Source organism: Sorex fumeus, unplaced genomic scaffold (genome assembly GCF_029834395.1).
Source record: "Sorex fumeus unplaced genomic scaffold, SorFum_2.1 ptg000007l, whole genome shotgun sequence".
NCBI classification, from domain to species: Eukaryota; Metazoa; Chordata; class Mammalia; order Eulipotyphla; family Soricidae; genus Sorex; species Sorex fumeus.
Window position 1 is genome coordinate 46,402,990 of NW_026606064.1, and position 18,432 is coordinate 46,421,421.

Genomic DNA, 18,432 nt, shown 5'->3' on the forward strand with positions numbered 1-18,432 from the left:
GTTATCAATCAAGTAATAGAAAACTCAATAAAGTAAAACAAAACTTAATTTGAGATAGTTCCATTTATCTTCCTTTTGTTTGGCTAATGGCATTGAATCACTGATGATTCTTAATAGATTCAATGTTTTCCTACATTTTCTTCAGTAAAATTTATGTAATTAGGTCTTAGACAGAGGTCTTTTATAAATTTTAAATTAACTTTGTGTGCACAGTGTGAGATAGAAATTTGAGTTCATTTTTCACATGTGACTGGTCAATTTTCTCAACATCATTTGATGAAGTCCTTCTATGCTCCATTTCATATTCTTTGGTACTTTTGAAAATTAGCCAACATGAGGATATGTTTCTGGGCTCTCAATTCTATTCCACTGCTTAGAGAGTTTATTTTTTATTTTATTTTATTTTTATTCTAGTACCCACTGTCCTGATTACTATAGCTCTATACTATAATTTAGAGATGAGGAAAAAGAAGTTTCTCATCTTCCTCTCTCCTAGGATTGTAATGCACTGTAGCACTGTCCTTCCATTGTTCATAGATTTGCTCCAGCAGGCACCAGTAATGTCTCCATTGTGAGATTTGTTACAATTTTTGGCATATCAAATATGCCACGGGGAGCTTGCCAGGCTCTGCTGTGCGGGCACAATACTCTCGGTAGCTTGCCACGCTCTCTGAGAGGGATGGAGGAATCGAACTGGGGTCAACTGCGTGCAAGGCAAATGCCCTTTCCCGCTGTGCTAAAACTCCAGCCTGGGATTATGATAACTAGAAGAAAATAACACCTCAAAGTCTAGGAGAAAATATTTGAGTTCTATTCATCTCACAAAGGGTTAAGTACATTAAACATATAAAACTGATTAAGTAAATTGAAGAAAATATAAATAACCAGAAATCTGGATAATGGAAACTGCTAAAATGCCTATACCACATACTAATAACAGTGGTAAACCTGAAAAAAAATACTGATAGTGATTTTTTTGGATAGGACTCCAAAAGAAAGGCAACAAAACAAAAATAAACAAGACTAAAAGCTACATCAAACTAAAATTTTTTTCAAAGGAACTTTCAAGAAGGATGGAAGGAAGGGAGGAAGGAAAGGAGATAGGAAGGAAGGAAGGAAGGAAGGAAGGAAGGAAGGAAGGAAGGAAGGAAGGAAGGAGGGAAGGAAGGAGGGAGGGAGGGAGGGAGGGAGGAAAGGAAGGAAGGAAGGAAGGAAGGAAGGAAGGAAGGAAGGAAGGAAGGAAGGAAGGAAGGAGGAAGTCAGGAGTTAATTTACAAAATGGGAGGAAATTATGCATCTAACTAAGGGTCAGTTTACAAAATACAAGAATTCATACTATTGCATAGTATAAGATCTGATTAAAGTGTTCACAGAAGATCTGTGTAAACATTTTTTCAAAAAGTGAAAAATGTCCAACAGGCACATTTTATTGAGGAAATTAAAACCCAGATCACAGTGAAGTATCATTTCACACCTAGTAGAATGACTATTATTTTTAAAAGACAAGAAATAACAAGTAGAGATGAGGATGTGATGAGAGGGAATCCTTGAGCAAGATTAGAGAGGATGCAAACTGCTGTGTCCAGCATAAAAGGCAATACAGGGATTCCTCAGAAATTAAAACTAAAAACCAAATTCGGCAATTCCCCTTCTGGCATTTATCAGAAGAAAATAAAATATCTAACTCAAAAATATACATGCATCCCATATTCACTGCAGCATTATTTGCAGTACCCAAAACATAGAAAATAATAATCTGTTATTATTGAACAGACAATGAACATGTGACATATAAAATTTATGCATCTACAATAGACAAGTATATAGCAAAACAAAAGAAAGAAATTTTGCCTTTTTTGAGAGCATGGATGCCCTTGAGGACATTATGATTAAGCGATCCAAGTCTAAGAAAAATATCATAAGATCTCTCTTATATGTGGAAACTAAGAAACAAAAAGTCAGCTCATAGATACAGAAAAAAATTAGTGGTTTTCAGAATCAGAGGGTGGGGATGGGAAAAATGGGAGAAAGGGTAAAATTATATGAATATATAAACTTAATAGGTAAACATACATTACCATATTGGAAAAAAGCTAAATAAGAATTCATTCTGGAATGCATGCCTATGGAAATTCTGATAAGATACTTTTCAAACTCTCTACTGACTTGAAAAACAGTCCTCATTTACTATTCATCAGCTGGAAAAGTATCCTGGAAAAAAACTGACAAAGCCCTAAACATCAATCTAAATCCAAAAAGGTATTTGACTTCACACACATATTTGTCCTCATAATTAATATTCTTCACTTAGTAAACAAGATTATTTTCTCTGACTATTCCATTTGACATTTATTTGGACATAAATAACTCCTTTGTCCTTGTACTCTATGAAATAAACAGTTCTCCTTAAATCATTAGTTATAGAAACAGGAAAATTCAACCATGTCACCCACCCACCTGCTTCTCTCACAACAAAATGACTTACCAACTTTCACCACATAATTGTAGCCAGTGCATAATCACCACACCATGTTTTAAAGTAATATCAGGATGATTTCTAAAAATCTCACTTAATGGTTATTCCCCCACTGTTTTGCAAAAAAATAAATCCGCATAAAATCTGTGACAATTCTGTCATGGAATGTTCTATGTGTAACACACGATTCCAGTGATGCTGCCTGTTCAGAAGAAACAGAATATGCTATTTTCCAGGGGAGAGGACAAAGTGCTATTGCACCTGCCTTCCACACAGAGACCAGAGTAATCTCTGACACAACATGATTCCCTGAGCACTACCGGGTACAGACCCAGCAACCCCCACATACCACCCCAAGCATTGCTGGGCTTGTGCATTTTAGACCTTCACTGCTGCACCAAGCATCCCTTACTCCCTGAGTGTTACTTGAGAGGAAGAATAAAAACCTAACAAACATCCTCAACAGTAAATAGGGAAGTTACTGAGACAAAAGGGCTAAAAATCACCATGAATAAACAGAAAAACAAAGTTTTAAGTCTTAAAATATTAAAAGAAATCTAAAATGGATTCATGATTCCGCTTCAGTCAAGTTAAGGAAAACAGTCTATTAAACATGGATTCAATAACAATTGGAGGGAAAAACATAAATTCCAACAGTTATGATGTTAATAACAATTTTATCTGTAGCAGCCTTTGGAAAGTTGATTAGATCATCCTAATGGGTGATTTAAAGTGAAAGAAAAAAACACCCTTAGCATAATTTAATAAGATCTTCAGAATGAAGCATATTCAAGGGTTTCAGAAAAGACCTTCTCATGGCCTTTTAATAGCTCTTTCCAATTCCAATTAACTTGTTAAATGCCAATTCTCATTACTTCATCAGAAATCTAACACCAGCCATTCTGATTAAATCATTAAATAACCGTTAACAGTACAAAGCCTAGTAAGTTTTTATGGGTAGTCCAGCACAGATAGGCAGCTTGCAACAGAGGAGAAAACTGAAGTAAGCAATTAAAAATAATAATAAATCCTATTCATCTTTGGGGTGCATTGGGTTACATTTACCTAACACATCACCCTTTCTAATTACTTAACTGGGGTTAATATTTAGATTAGCATAACCTTTTTGTAGACCCTCAATAGACAGTGCAGAAATGTTGATTAAGGGAGAGTTCATTTACATAAAAATGCCAGGATGGTACTGAAGAAATCAGAAGCACATGTCAACTTAAGTTGCCCCTGTCTCTCAGTGTGATGAATTAAACCACCCTATGCACAGCAACATTTGCTTCTATTAATCCCATACTAATACTCACTGTCTCCGCAGGTCTACCTGCAAATTTAGATTCCTCGCCCACCAGAACTCTGGGTGCCTCTGAGCCCTAGGATAGGACAAGTTTGGCGCAGAGACCAAAAATAAGTACTGCAAGGGATCAGAATCAAAGTTCAAGGTTATTTCATCCTTCCGAGCTGAGAATAAGCAAGTTTTGTCATGTCCTCTTTCGTTGGACTTTTATTTATTTCCACCCCCTTCTTTCCTCTGGTGATGGTATGACTCTGATGACTAGGACAGCCACGGCCAAACACATACACAAACACACACACACACTAGGACGGACACACACACACATACACACACACAGGACTATGACACATTTAGTGGTGCTGTTCAATGAGTATGAGGTTATGGTACTTCTCCACATGGTCACAGTGCTCCCCAGGCTGCACTCCTTTAGCTGCACTTCTCATATACATCCTGGTTGCAGTGCTCATCATGTCTCTCTCTCTGTCTCTCTCTCTGTCTCTCTCTCTCTCTCTCTCTCTCTTTCTCTCTCTCTCTCTCTCTTTCTCTCTCTCTCTCTCTCTCTCTCTCTCTCTCTCTCTCTCTCTCTCTCTCACACACACACACACTTTGGTTGTGGTATCACACATGTACTCACTGGCATATTGCATTCCTGACCAGGGTGCTCATGTATCATTTCACTGCAGGGTTCACTGGGGTCACGCCTTTTGGCCCTGGTGCACACACCCACCACTAGTTTGCTGTTTTGGAAATCACAAACAACAGAGCCACAAGGTAGATCAGCAGAGAGCCATGATGGCACTTGGTGCTTGCGGAAAGCACTGCGGTTGAACTCAGGGCCGCAGGCTTGCAAGGCAAATACTTTAGTCACTGAGCATCTTCTGTACCCATGGGCTTCTATTTTTTGCATTCACATATGTTCTTGGACTAGGAACCTCTGGGAAAGTGAACGTGAATCCTCAATTGAACATCTACCACATAATCCACATGCATAATTTCCTTTGCTTAGAATGTTAGATTTTAACATTCCCATGAATACTTCTAATCTGTATACATTTTTTTAAAATGCAGTCTCCCATTATAGTCACAGAAACAGGGGGCAAACAGGCATTGACTATAGGAAACATAAAAAATAAAAGGTCAACAGAAGCACCCTAAGTCATGGAGCTAGCACCAAGGAACTAAGGTTCATCCTCTTCCAGAAACCAGATATAAATTAATTATGGGCATTAAACTCATTTAATTAACTATTTTTAAAATAACATGTTGATATTTTTATAGGAATGATAATATGTAATCTTCTCTTAACTGTTTTTCTGAGATATGAGGGATGATTCTGTTTAGCATTCTTCTCGCCAAGGGGAACCAAGTATAATATTTAACTAAGAAATAAAAAATAATTGCAGGGATGTGACTCAAGTGACAGACCACATGTCTCGCATGTGGGAAGCCCTTGGCTTGATACTTAGCACATTGTGGCCCTGGAATATTACCAGTGAGATTCTGTGGTCCCTGAGCACCAACAAAAGGACAAAATTTCAGTGCTGATACAATAGCGCTTCTAATTTAGAGCTGGATGCAGTAAATGGAACAACATCACTTTCATGCCAGTGGTTTCGAGAAGATAGGGAATTATCCTAAGGAACATCAAACCCAAAGGAGCTTGACCAGTGTCATTCCTGACTGCTTGAACTATAAAGGAATGACTTCATTGGCTGGGCTCCTGGATGTCTGCCACAGGAAAAAAAAAACCCTGGAATCTCTAACAATGTGCAGAAAATGTAAAAACTACTACCACATCGAGTCGGGAGCAGTGAGACAACAGGTAGAGTGCTTGCCTTGCTCAAGGCCAACCCAGGTTCAAGCCCCAGCATTCCATATGACCCACCAAGCACAGCCAATAGTAATTCCTGAGCACAGTGTCAGGAGTAAGTCCTGAGCATTGCAAAGTGTGGCCCAAAAACAAAATAACACAATTTACTACCATATCAGTCACCCAAATCTCTAGTTCCTGGGACATGGTGAAATTAAGTTGTATATCTTTACTCTCTTCTAAAACAGACTATCAGAAGAAAATATTTGGGTGGGTAGTTCTTCGAGCATAATGACTCTGGCTTTGAATATTATTGACTTGAAAGGTTGGCTTGTCCTTGAATTTTTGTCTGATAACTTTTCTGTTCATTAGTCTTAGGAAAAGATCTGGATGTTGGGAAACAGATGCACATTATACCTTTTGGGATATCTCTGAGTTCACAGAGTTATTTAAAAACAGACAGAAATATTTTTTATTTTACCTGCCTAAAATCTGACAAGCTGCTTGAAATAACTTTTCCTGGGGCTAAAGGGTGCTATTCAGCAGTGCTGATGTTCCAAAGGCCACTCCCAGTATTGTTCGATTTAACTGGGGATTTGAGGGCCATGCCTACCCCCCACTCCTGCTCAAAGCCCACTCTGGCTCTATGCTTAGGAAAACTCCTGGTGGAGCTTAGGAGAACGCATGTGGTGCCAGGGATTGAACCCGAGTCAAAGGCATGCAAGCATTTGAACCGCTGATGTTTTTTGGTGCTCTGTCTGGTCTCAGTAATGAGGTGGTTCTATTAGAGCCCAGTGATCCTGAGGCAGGGAGCTACCCTGGTGGTGGGGGTGGGGTAAGGGTCAGGAAGAAGAAAGGCTCACAGAGCCAGGAAACAAACTCAGGTCCTGTGCCCAGTCCTTTGAGCTCTCTCCAGCCCCAGGGATTTTTTAGAATTTTAAATTATGTCTATGGTAAAACAATTTGGCCAAACTGAAAATGGATACTGAGAACTGAGTAAGAGGCTTCATTCCCCCTAGTTTACTCCCCTAAGCTAAATTAACTTAAACATGATTTATAAATGATGTTTATTTCCTTTATAAAATTCACTTGGAAAAGAAAAACTTTCCACTTCCTAAGCCAGAAATACAACTCTAGAGACAATCAAATTACCTTTACTACCTCAAAGCTTTACATTTCAGGTTCTATATGATCTGGGCTATCTCTCTTTGAAATAAATGTTTCAGGGAGAAACTTGAAAAAGAAATAGGAGGGGGCAAACAAGATTTTTGCTTTTAAAAGCAGGGGTTACCTTGATGCCCAGGCAAGCATCATGACTCTCAAGGATGCCAGAGGCCATTTTCCTTATGTTTGGTATAAATGCACCTAAGTTGGCAGGAAGCTCCATTACTTAGACAGTGGTCCACTGTCTCCCAGGGATTGTTTATTTGAAACATCCAGGAGCTATAAGGTCTCTATTCATAGTTATATGTCATACATGTCTATGATAGTTCTACCTCTGTATAGTATTAACAAAATTAATATTTAAAAGCGACTACAAAAATTGTTTATAAAACTCAAAAATACAGCAAGTAATTCAAATATTTAAAGTAATGGGTTCTAGGATCATTTTTGTACAATAAAAAGTTGGCTTAAATTTTATGGTTTACTTTAAAATAGGCATGTCAAGAATTATCAGCATTAGGTATACATATAATACTATATAAACATATACATATACATATACAATGTAAGTACTTATATTCTATCTGTTTCTTAAAGTACTTTCATGTTCTCTAACAAGAAGAGTAACTTACAATAAATACAAACATTATCTCATAAAGTTGCAACTAGCATATAGAAAACAGGAGCCAAATGGAGTCAGTTGTGTTGAGGACACATCACCACTTCACCACAGTGGGTAGAGCGTTTGCCTTGCTCGCAGCCAGCCGGTTGAGCTGGGTTCGATTCCTCTGCCCCTCTCAGAGAGCCCGGCAAGCTACCGAGAGTATCTCACCTGCACAGCACAGCTTGGCAAGCTACCTGTGACTTATTCAATATGCCAAACACAGTAACAAGAAGTCTCAAAATGGAGACATTACTGGGCCCGCTCAAGCAAATCAATGAACAACAGGAGGACAGTGCTATACAGTGCAACACTTCACCAAAAAAGGTTCAATTTAATTGCAGCTTACTCCCTTCTTGGGACATAATTTAATTGCATTCAATTTAACTGCAGCTTACTCCCTTCTTTCTATGTATGGGAAACAAGATAGTTTTATTTAGAGAAATAAGGGAAACACAGGAGAGACAGAAAGAAAAATATATGTGTTCAAGAAAAAAATAAAAGGAGGGTTTCTTGAGAGGAACAATTTGAGAGCACACTTCTCGGGTCAAGAAGTAGACAAATCTCCAAGATGAATAGAACCTAGAAACAATCTTTTTTTAAAAATTTTTATTAGTGAAACATCATGATGTACAGTTGTAGACTTACAAATTTTTGTGCTTGGGTTTCAGTTATACAATGATCAAATACCTATCCCTCCACCAGTGCCCATTCTCCACCACCACCAGTCCCAGTATCCCTCCCACCCCTATCCCCCCATTCCACCCTACCACTGTGGCAGGGCATTCCCCTCCGTTATCTCTCTCCTTTTGAGTGCTGTGGTTTGCAAAAGAGACATTGAGTGGCAATCTTGTTCGGACTATAGTCTACTCTCATCACGCATTTCCCATCCTGAGAGGAACCTCCCAACACCCTTTATTTGGTGCTCCCTTCCTAGAAACAATCTTAATCTGTCCACCTGGAGTTTCCCAGTCAGACAATCCTGAAAGACATCAGTTGTAATAGGTGCCTTACCCGAAACACATTGTAATGGGGTAGGTATTTACAGGTAAACACTACAATAGTACCAAGCTTGAACTATTTTTGTTTTGTGAATTTAAAATGACTGAAATTTACTGAATATTCAAATCATTTATAAATATGTAGCACTGTAGCACTGTCCTCCCGTTGTTTATTGATTTGCTCGAGCAAGCCCAGTAATGTCTCCATCATGAAGCTTGTTGTTACTGTGTTTGGCATATCGAATACATCACATGTAGCTTGCCAGGCTTTGCATGTGGGCGAGATACTCTTGGTAGCTTGCCGGGCTCTCAGAGAGGAGTGGAGGAATCAAACTTGGGTCAGTCAGGTCGGCCACATGCAAGGCAAACGCCCTACCTGCTGTGCTATCCCTCCAGTCCGAAATTCTGAAATACTGGTTATCAAACAAGTTTCTTTCTGTTTCTTATTATAAAGAGTGGTGATTTATTTGGATTGGTTGATAAACAACAAGTGGAGAATTATTTGGATGGCTTGAGCAACTGAGAAATTATATTATGAAGAAGAATTTCTAGGATTTATGAAATAAATGTATAAATTCTAAAGTTTAAAGAATGTTATTTTTTTAATTTTTATTAGTGAGACACCATGAGGTACAGTTGTAGGCTTACAAATTTTGTGCTTGGGTTTCAATTATACAATGATCAAATACCCATCCCTCCACCAGTGCCCATTTCCCACCTTTTAAAAGGAAGTTCATGCATTTATATATCATGATTTTTCTTAAAAAGTAAATTTTTTTCCCAAACAATTTCATGAAAAAGCTGGAAAACCTGAATGGATACTTCTGGCTGACTGGCATATGAAAAACTGGTCATCATTAGTGATGATCAGAGAAATACAAATGAAAACAAGGAGATATCACCTCATATCCACTCAAATGGCCTATCTCTAAAAGGACAAAACAACCAGTGCCAGCAAGGATGTGAAAAAAAAAAGGAAACTTCATATTCCCTGTTGGTAAGAAAGGAAACTGACTCCACTGTAAAAGAGTATAGAGATTTTTCAAGAGTTAAAAAGAGAACTACCATATCAACCAGCAATTCTACTCCTCGGTATTTAAGCCTAGGATTAAACAACATTAACTCAAAAGATAAGAGATATGTGCATATAAATATGTTCACTGCAAATATTCAAAGTCCTTTTTACTTGGCAATGTCCTAGCAAAGGACTCTTAACTATGTAGGAAGCTACAAAGCTGGCAGAGTTTGGGAAAAACGCCAATAAAACCAACTTTGCAAAAATAGGCAGCTCACACTCCATTTCTGGAGTAGTTATATGAGATGCACAATTCATTTGATTTACATCTCAGAGTCCCCTCTTCTCTCTCTTATATTTCCTAAATAAAAGTACTTTGTCTTCTCCTAAAATTCTCTTCTGCAAGAATAGGCAATGAACCTGGGAAACCTGGGACATAGTCAGAACTGACTTGCCTGTTCTCTCTCCAACTGGAGAGTCAAAGCTTCCCTGAACAGCCTGGCAGTAGGCACCAGTTCCCATAACAGACAGATCAGGTGGGTCTCAGATCTTTGCCTTTGTGGAGCTGGTAAAACTTTAAGTGTTCAAAGCATGCAGGAACTTGCGCAGACGTGGACCAACCCTGACTTCTCCAGGCACCTCTCCAGTAAGAACAGCGTGGGCCAAGTAAGAGGACAGTTGGCACTTTCTATTATGCTACTAGTTCCCCAAATCTGTGGCTTTCCCCTAGTTCCTAACATCTATTGTTAGGATTTCTGTAGTACTTTGTTTCCCCAATATTTAAAACTTGGTATGCACACAAAATATTGGTTCACTTTTCACACAAAATGAAAACTCATTGAACAAGACTATAGATCACATATCTTTGAATGCTCACTGCCAAAATAAAGTCTAAGATTAAAAAAAAGTGCTCAGAAATTCGTGTTGAATTAAGTTGTTTTTATTTCATAAGTCCTCAAAGGCAGCAACAATATCTAATTCTTCACTGTATTTCTAGGAGTTCTTAGAACAGATACAAAATCAAGAGAAATTTGTGGAATATAAGAATAAGCCATTTTGGAGAAAACCACACGGAATAGATAAATGAGTTCATATGAACTATTTTGAAAAATAAATACTTCAGAAAGCTGTATGTGGCACAGAAACACTAGAGTAGGGATATTCAGAGTATGTCATTGATCAGGAACACAGAAGTCTACTTAGAAAAAGAACTAAAATAAAGAATAATGTTTCTCATATGTGGGACTTAAAGAGACACAGCAAGGTAGGAACAAAGGGTCAATGGCATCATAATGGGAGAACTAATCAACACAAAAGAGAAAGGGTGTGGTGGGAGGAAGGTGTGTTAAGGTCTTTGGAAGAAGAATGGGTTACATTGGTGATGGGTGTGGTGTTGGAATTATGTACAGGAAGAACCATTATTAATATAGTAAACAAGATAATTTCAATTAAAATATTTTTTAAATTAAAAGAATTTTCCATCTGTGGCTATACCACCCTGAAGTATCCCATATTTTCCAAAATAAAGAGGAACTTTGTAAAATTTTATAGGAACATGTCACAGATGAGACCACCAAATGTACCAGAAACAAGCTTGTCTCACTAAAGACTGGTTTGGGTCTGGAACTTATGTGCTAAGTTGTACATGGGCAAGACCTACAACCTAGTCACACTCAATTGGTTCTGTATTGCTCCATTAAGAAGGGAAATGAGAAGGAAAGAATAATATATTGCATTAGAGACAGGGATTAGGGAATACAACCAACTCCTGTACAGCACAATGAAACTCTTCATCTTTACCTTCCATATTTGCTTGAGACCTTTTCCCCCTGATGGTGTAAAACATTTACAGATACAGTTATAGCCGCCTCTATATCCTTCTCCAATATTTGTGTTCTCCTTCCCTCTCCAAAGACAGATTCGAATATGACACTTTAAATAGGTTTATATTATTATGAAATATTCAGGCTGAGGTTAATCATGATACTTTCTTTCACCAAAATACACTAAAACTTAAGTGATAAATACTTTTCAAAGATTCCTATCTAGTATGTATTTAAACCACCTGTCTGTGATCTTTCAGCCAAAGCAGACAACCCTGAACTCCAGGTAGAGGAATATCTTCTACCTCAATCTTTCAAGAGTGAAAGACCTGAAAATGCCAACAACTTGAAAAGAAAAATTAAAGAACATGCTTCATGGTTGTAGAAAAAAAAAAAGATTACTACTTATCTCCAGGAATAAAATAGGCCTTCTAAAAAGGCTAGCGTTAACTATAAAAAGATGTTTATTTCAATGTTAGAGGTTAGCTTGGAGAAGGTACAAGAGAGGTAAGAAATGTGTGGAATGACAGGTGGTGAAATAACCAGCTTCCCATGGTAAATCAAATAGGCTTTGCACTGCCAATATGTCCCCTGAAATCCAAACCTTCTATTTTTGCATTACTGCCAACTCATTTCCAAAACATCCACTACTAATCAAACTTATTTGGCTGCCTTCTTATCGAAACTTTACAAAACTTTAATTTCAGCCTCATGAGCCCCGCAGCTGTAAATTAATTGAATAAAATTTACAAGCATTATGCAGTGAGAAAAAGCACTCTCAAAATCTTTTCCCTATTCAGTTGACTTAGCTGCCTGGCAAGCCAGTTTTGCTTGACATGAGTTCAGAGCCCCTGGAAATCTTCCTAATCCTACTCTCTAGGCCTTGTGCCTATTCATGGGACCATGTTCACCCATATCTGGAAAATTAATAAATCTCAGATGGGTTTAAGCACTTAAATACTCTAATACTTCTTGCCATTCATTATATTTAGACATCCTCTGCAATAGGAGAACCCTTCTCAAAAGACCACAGGAGCAGCAGACAAAATCCCCAAGGTTATTAGCATGTAAAAAAATCACATTTACAATTTCTGTGATCTAAAGCAGAACCTAGGAATTAAAAATTTACTGGAGGTAAAAATCACTTATTCTTTGGTTTTTTCCAAACTTATCATTGATATTTCAAAAACTGATTTCTGCACTTGTATATTTCACAACGACAGTGTACAAAATTAGCACAATTTTGTTTGCTTTTGTTTGGAGGCAACCCCCAGCACATCTCAGGGGACTATGTTGTACCAAGTTCAAACCAGGGATCTCAAACATAAAGCTTCAACTCCACACTTTCAGGCCATCTCTCCAGCACAAAATCTCAATATGGAGATGTTATAATGCATTTATGATTTCCATGGTTACCAAGAAAGAATTAAAATAATCCCCCTCTGGTTTTTCAATGGGGCTGCCTAATAGAATGTGGGAATTGCAAAAAAAAAAAAAAAAAAAAAAAAGAATATGTAGCAACAGCAAAATGTTTCTGAACTCTCAATGCTCAAAAATTCATGATAAACTATAATGAATCCAAAGTGTTTCTGGTGGTGCTTGCCCATTCTGCATTTCTCAGGTGAAAAAGTAGACAGTGTTTAATCAGGTAGACAGTGTTTAAGATCCCTGATCCATTTCTTCTAGAGCTTCCTGGAAGACACTTCTGATGTAAGTCTTTGGCCTTTGAAACCACCACTGATAATACCTACTAGGGCAACCTGGTAGATTTTTTAACATTGTAAGCAAGGATTTAGAAGAAAATCCCCACCCTCTGCGCTGGCCAATCCTCTGGGTTATACTGAACCTAGACAACAAATTAACATAAGATCAGTAGAAGAGAAAAGATCTAGTGTGATAACGTACATATGAAGAGTTTACCTTTTTCACACATTCTATAGTAACTGAGGCAAAATCAACCAAAAAGGGTTTTCTTAGGGTAAGGAGGGGATGACCTTCAATGACAAATTTTACCTCTAGATGTTTGCTCTTTGTATAGCTAAATTTCTTTTACGAAAAGGTTGCTTCTGGAAAGAAAGCCCTAAATTTAACCAATCTTCATCTTCTCAGTAGTAACAGTTTCTCCCAAGGCCTGTAGGGTTTAATTCGATTTGATTCCACATACCATACCAAAGTGAAAGATATTGGGAAAGGTCTAGTCCAGACATCTCAGAAATAGTCCACCTGAACCCTGTTTGGGAAAACTGATTCTATATATTTTGAAGACTCCTATATAAATCTGTGTTATATTAAAAATCTCTTATCTTTAATTTTTCAGCCAGTCAGACAATCCTACAAGATCTGGGCACTGAGTAGCTTCTGAATGCAAACATGAAATGTAAATATCGGTGACCTATGAACAACAAAGGTTTGAAATGCACAGATCCAGTTCTACTTAAAGTTTTGTCGACTTTTCCTCAATGTAAACACAAAGAGAATAAGGATGAAAACCTCTCTGAGGATAAATTTATGATTAAACTAATAAAATTTTCTTTCCCATAGTTTTTATCATTAGAATAGAGTATGTAATATATGAATTAACCCTCCGTTTATGTTCAGGTAAAGCTTTTGAGTACAACAGACTGTTAAATTTTGGGAGAGTCAAAAGTTATATAAGGGGATTGGAATATAGCTCAGGGAGTTAGAGCATGCAGTGAGTTAGAGCAGTTGCCTTTCAAGCGTAAAGTTAGGCATTCAATCCCCATTGCCATCACATGTGGTAAAAATGATCCAGATAGCTCTGCTGTTTGTGATCCTAGCACCAGTTTTGTGTGTGTATGTGCACCACTGCTAAAGGGTACTCTCTGTGGTAAGCATCACAATAAAGATAAGTATTGGCACCACTGCTTTAAAGTATGAACCCCAAGTGAGCACCTGTGTGAATACCATATTCCTGAGTATTACAACCAGAATATATGCAAGCAACAAAAGAAAGGAGTTGCATCTGGCCCCCCAATTGGGAGCATATATATAAGCTGCAAGTAAAGGAATGCGCAATTGTACACACCATATCCAGGTATGTGAGCACCACAAACAAAAAATGTGTGAGCACTATAGCCAGGTGTATGTGTGAGGTCTCCAGTCATCACAACAACAACGAAAGGAAGGGGGAAATAAAAGACATACAATTTCATTTTTTAAAAATGTTTTAAAGTTATACATGGGATTTTAATTATATGTTTATAGTTGGCATCCTTAAACCTATACTATTCAAACATTCACACAAAAACACACAATAAACACATACACATGTATATATTCCCTTTCTTTAGAAAATAAATAAAAAGGGGTGATGCAAGAAGATGGGGTGTAGAGTGCTTGCTTTGGATGCATGAGCACCATGTTTAATTCCCAGTGCCACAGGACTCCCAAGAACCAGCAGGTAAATCCCCAAAGCCCCCCAAACAGAGAACCAACATATCTCGCTGCAAACTGTTAGTTTAAATGGTTTTATACCAGAACCAAGCAAGTTCATAGATTTTCATAATTTAATCACAGAAAAGACAAGACTACTGGGCATTTAAAGACTCTAACTATTATCTTTTCTGCACTGACACCACTTTCCAGTCTTGCCAAGTAAGAAATTCTTAGAGTAAGTCTTTGCAATAAGTCTGCAATAAGCACTCATGCATTCCCTCAGGAATTCTGGACAGAAGGAAATTTGCTAATGTAAACAAGGCCCATTAAGTAACTAAACTTCCACCCTTGTCTCTTTAGACAAAAATCAAGTGGAAATGGTACATACAAAATATTGCTAATACTTTCATAAACAAATAGTTTTTCTAAATGCTATTTATGAAAGAACTCACAAGACCTGTAGCTCTGGCAATGCCATGGGAATCTCCCATTACAATGATTAAGTGTATTTAACTCAAGATCAGCAACATGACAAGATTTTTTTTAAAAAAACCTCCCAAAGGTAGGTACCGCATCCCGCCTCCCCCAGATGGAACCCCGGTGACCAGAAGCCTCTACAACCACAGCTCGAGTATGCGGGAACTTGGACTTTTCCTCAAATGTGCCGGGACTGCAACTCCCAGGTAACCTCAGATTCCGGAAGTCACGCCCACAGCCCGCCCCCCAGCGACATATTTACAGCATTCAGTTGAAGAGAAGAACAACATGGAGGGCGGGATCCACAGATCCCGAAGAAAGAAAAAAAAAAAACAGGTTCCAAAAAGAGCCGAGATCATCGGGAAGCCCCAGATGGGGTAGGTACCGCATCCCGCCTCCCCCAGATGGAACCCCGGTGACCAGAAGCCTCTACAACCACAGCTCGAGTATGCGGGAACTAGGACTTTTCCTCAAAACCGCGCGGCCGCTCACGCAGCCGTGCGACATCTCTCTATATACAAAGTGATCCATGGGAAGTAAATGACCCAACGTTTCTCTCTGAAAATCATAGTTAAGTTTGGAGCACGGCCACAGCCCCAGAAACACAAGGACTTAATGCATAACCCAGCAGCTTGGAGCAGAAAAGTGAACGGGCTATGCGTTAATCCAGGCCATCATGACTGTCCAGAGGGGAAAGGGTGTTGCCCCATTCGCCCTCTCCTCTCTGGAAAGAAAGATGGCGGCCACATGGGAGCCTTGTGGACAGCAGGTATGAGCCGGGGGACTGGGGGCGACTAAAACCTCATGGGAAGGGGGGCGTTCCAGTCCGCCCTTCACGCCCTACCGAGGTCACCAGTTGCCCCCCACAAGCGGCTCTCCAGCCCGGCCACAGCCCCAGAAGCACAAGGACTTAATGCAGAACCCAGCAGCTTGGAGCAGAAAAGTGAAAGGACTATGCGTTAATCCAGGCTATCATGTCTTCCCGGAGGGGAAAGGGTGTTGCTCCCTTCCACTCTCCTCCCTCTGGAAAGAAAGATGGCGGCCACATGGGAGCCTTGTGGACAGCAGGTATGAGCCTGGGGTGTGGGGGCGACTAAAACCTCATGGGAAGGGGGGCGTTCCGGTCTGTCCTTCACGCCCTACCGAGGTCACCAGTTGCCCCCCGCGAGCGGCTCTCCAGCACGGCCACGGCCCCAGAAGCACAAGGACTTAATGCAGAACCCGGCAGCTTAGAGCAGAAAAGTGAACGGACTATGCGTTAATCCAGGCCATCAGGTCTGTCCGGAGGGGAAAGGGTGTTGCCCCAGTCGCCTTCTCCTCTCTGGAAAGAAAGATGGCGGCCGCATGGGAGCCTTGTGGACAGCAGGTATGAGCCGGGGGTGTGGGGGCGACTAAAACCTCATGGGAAGGGGGGCGTTTCGGTCCGCCCTTCACGCCCTACCGAGGCCACCAGTTGCCCCCCAATAGTGGCTCTCCAGCACGGCCACGACTCCAGAGCACAGAAACCAATTTCTTAACTATCTGACTTTCAGTAGAAATACTTCCAGGGTCAATAAGTAAAATAGCAGAAACCCAAAACCAACATATAATTCTTGAACCCAGCTGTAGAAAGCAAATCACTTCACAATGCTTTGTCAGCATGTCTGATTCGGGGGGGGGGGGGGTAAACTCTAAATAATAGTGGTGAATCTTTTATTGAAACAATGATCTAATCAAAGCAGATAGAGTGTTAACTAGAATTCATCTGCCCCACAGGGACTGGGAGGGGTGGGGGGTGGGGTTTTATTGGGGTTCTTCATGGTAAAAAATAAGTTTTGGTAAAGGGAAATGTGCTTGATATTTGCATGACTGAGACCTAAACCTGAAAGCTTTGTAACCTTTCCCATGGTGATTCAATAATAAATAAATAAATTTAAAAAAAAAAAAAAAAGAATTTTACACACGAAAAAAAAAAAAAACCTCCCAAATAAATAAATTAGGAAAGGAATTTCTGCGTATCTTACAGAGCCACAGATTCAAATTTCCAAGATTAAAAGAAAAAAAAATATGTACATTTTTATGTATTCACTTAATCATGCAATCTGTAAACAGTAAGAACTTTAGTGAGTTGTCATTGAGGAAACAGTAAATCTAAGTTTCTGGAAAACAGAAGCCCAGAGAAACGTGTGAGTTCAATTAAATGATAACCTACTTTAGAGCTAGAAAACCCTGCTTCTAGGGCATAAGAAGAATTTCAGGAAAGCAATTCTGAGGACGGTGAATATACTCTGGCAAACATCTATTATTTACTAAATACCAACTAATACCAAAAATCACTGGATAACAAATACCTACAATGTGGACCTTGTCCCTGAGAGTTTTATAATTCAAGAAAGTAACTATTACAATATAAATTACAATATAAAAGCATAAGAACTATACATGAAAGGGACAAGGTAAGCGCAGAGCAACAGGTACACCCTGAAAAAAATCTTGGTTACTATCTTAATGCTCAAAAAATTTCCCTCCAATGATTAATGCATAAACAATCACTGGTCTCTGAAGTTTACCCTCCAAAATCCTCGTGTCAGTCCTAGAGACAGTGGGGGGATATTGCAGTAACACCACATGCCTGAAATATTATAACAAACAATACTTCAATTAATTAAATAAATAATATAAAATTCTTGCTTGACTGAGTTTCATTCCTGCCTATATTATTTGATCCCCCTAAATTCTGATATCACAGTCATTGCCTAAATCTCCCTGTAAATCTTATACCAAAAAAAGTGCCCACATGCCTCATTATTTTCTACTTAGCTAGCAAAATACTTTTCTTAAAAACCCTGATAGGGCAACAGATAGTTCAGTAGGTAGGATGCTTGTCTTGCATGTGGTTGATCCAGGTTTATTACTAGCACTGAATGTAGCCCTCTAAGAATCCCAGGAGGGGGCTTGAGCAACAGCACAGCGGGTAGGGCATTTGCCTTGCATGTGGCCCACCCGGATTCGATTCCCAACATCCCATATAGTCCCCTGAGCACTGCCAAGAGGATAAGAGTAATTCCTGAGTGAAGATCCAGGAGTAACCCCTGTGCAACGCCAGGTGTGACCCAAAAAGCAAAAAAAAAAAAAGCAAAAAATAAAAAAAAGAACCCCGGGAATATCCAGGAGCACAGGTCTAGGAGTAAACTACAGGTTCAAATTTCCAACATTAAAGAGGAAAAAAATACATGTGCCAGGTGTTCTTTTGTTTCTCCCAAACAAAATAAGTAATAAAACAAAACTATTTTGATAATTCCTCTTGGAGAATGGATGAAATTA

At 39.0% G+C, this 18,432-nt stretch overlaps 1 protein-coding gene across 2 annotated transcripts in view; it reads right to left on the reverse strand.

Annotated features, from left to right (window-relative positions):
- The window catches only part of SMYD3 (SET and MYND domain containing 3), an 853,166-nt gene that overhangs the window by 367,707 nt on the left and 467,027 nt on the right, over positions 1-18,432 (reverse strand). The window contains exon 1 of one of the 2 annotated variants that reach the window (XM_056133103.1): positions 2,486-2,600. The exons of the other annotated variant lie outside the window; for it this stretch is intronic. The gene's annotated coding sequence lies outside the window, so the exon portion shown is untranslated. Of the gene's footprint in view, positions 1-2,485; positions 2,601-18,432 lie in introns of those variants that run through there. 2 annotated transcript variants of the gene reach the window in all.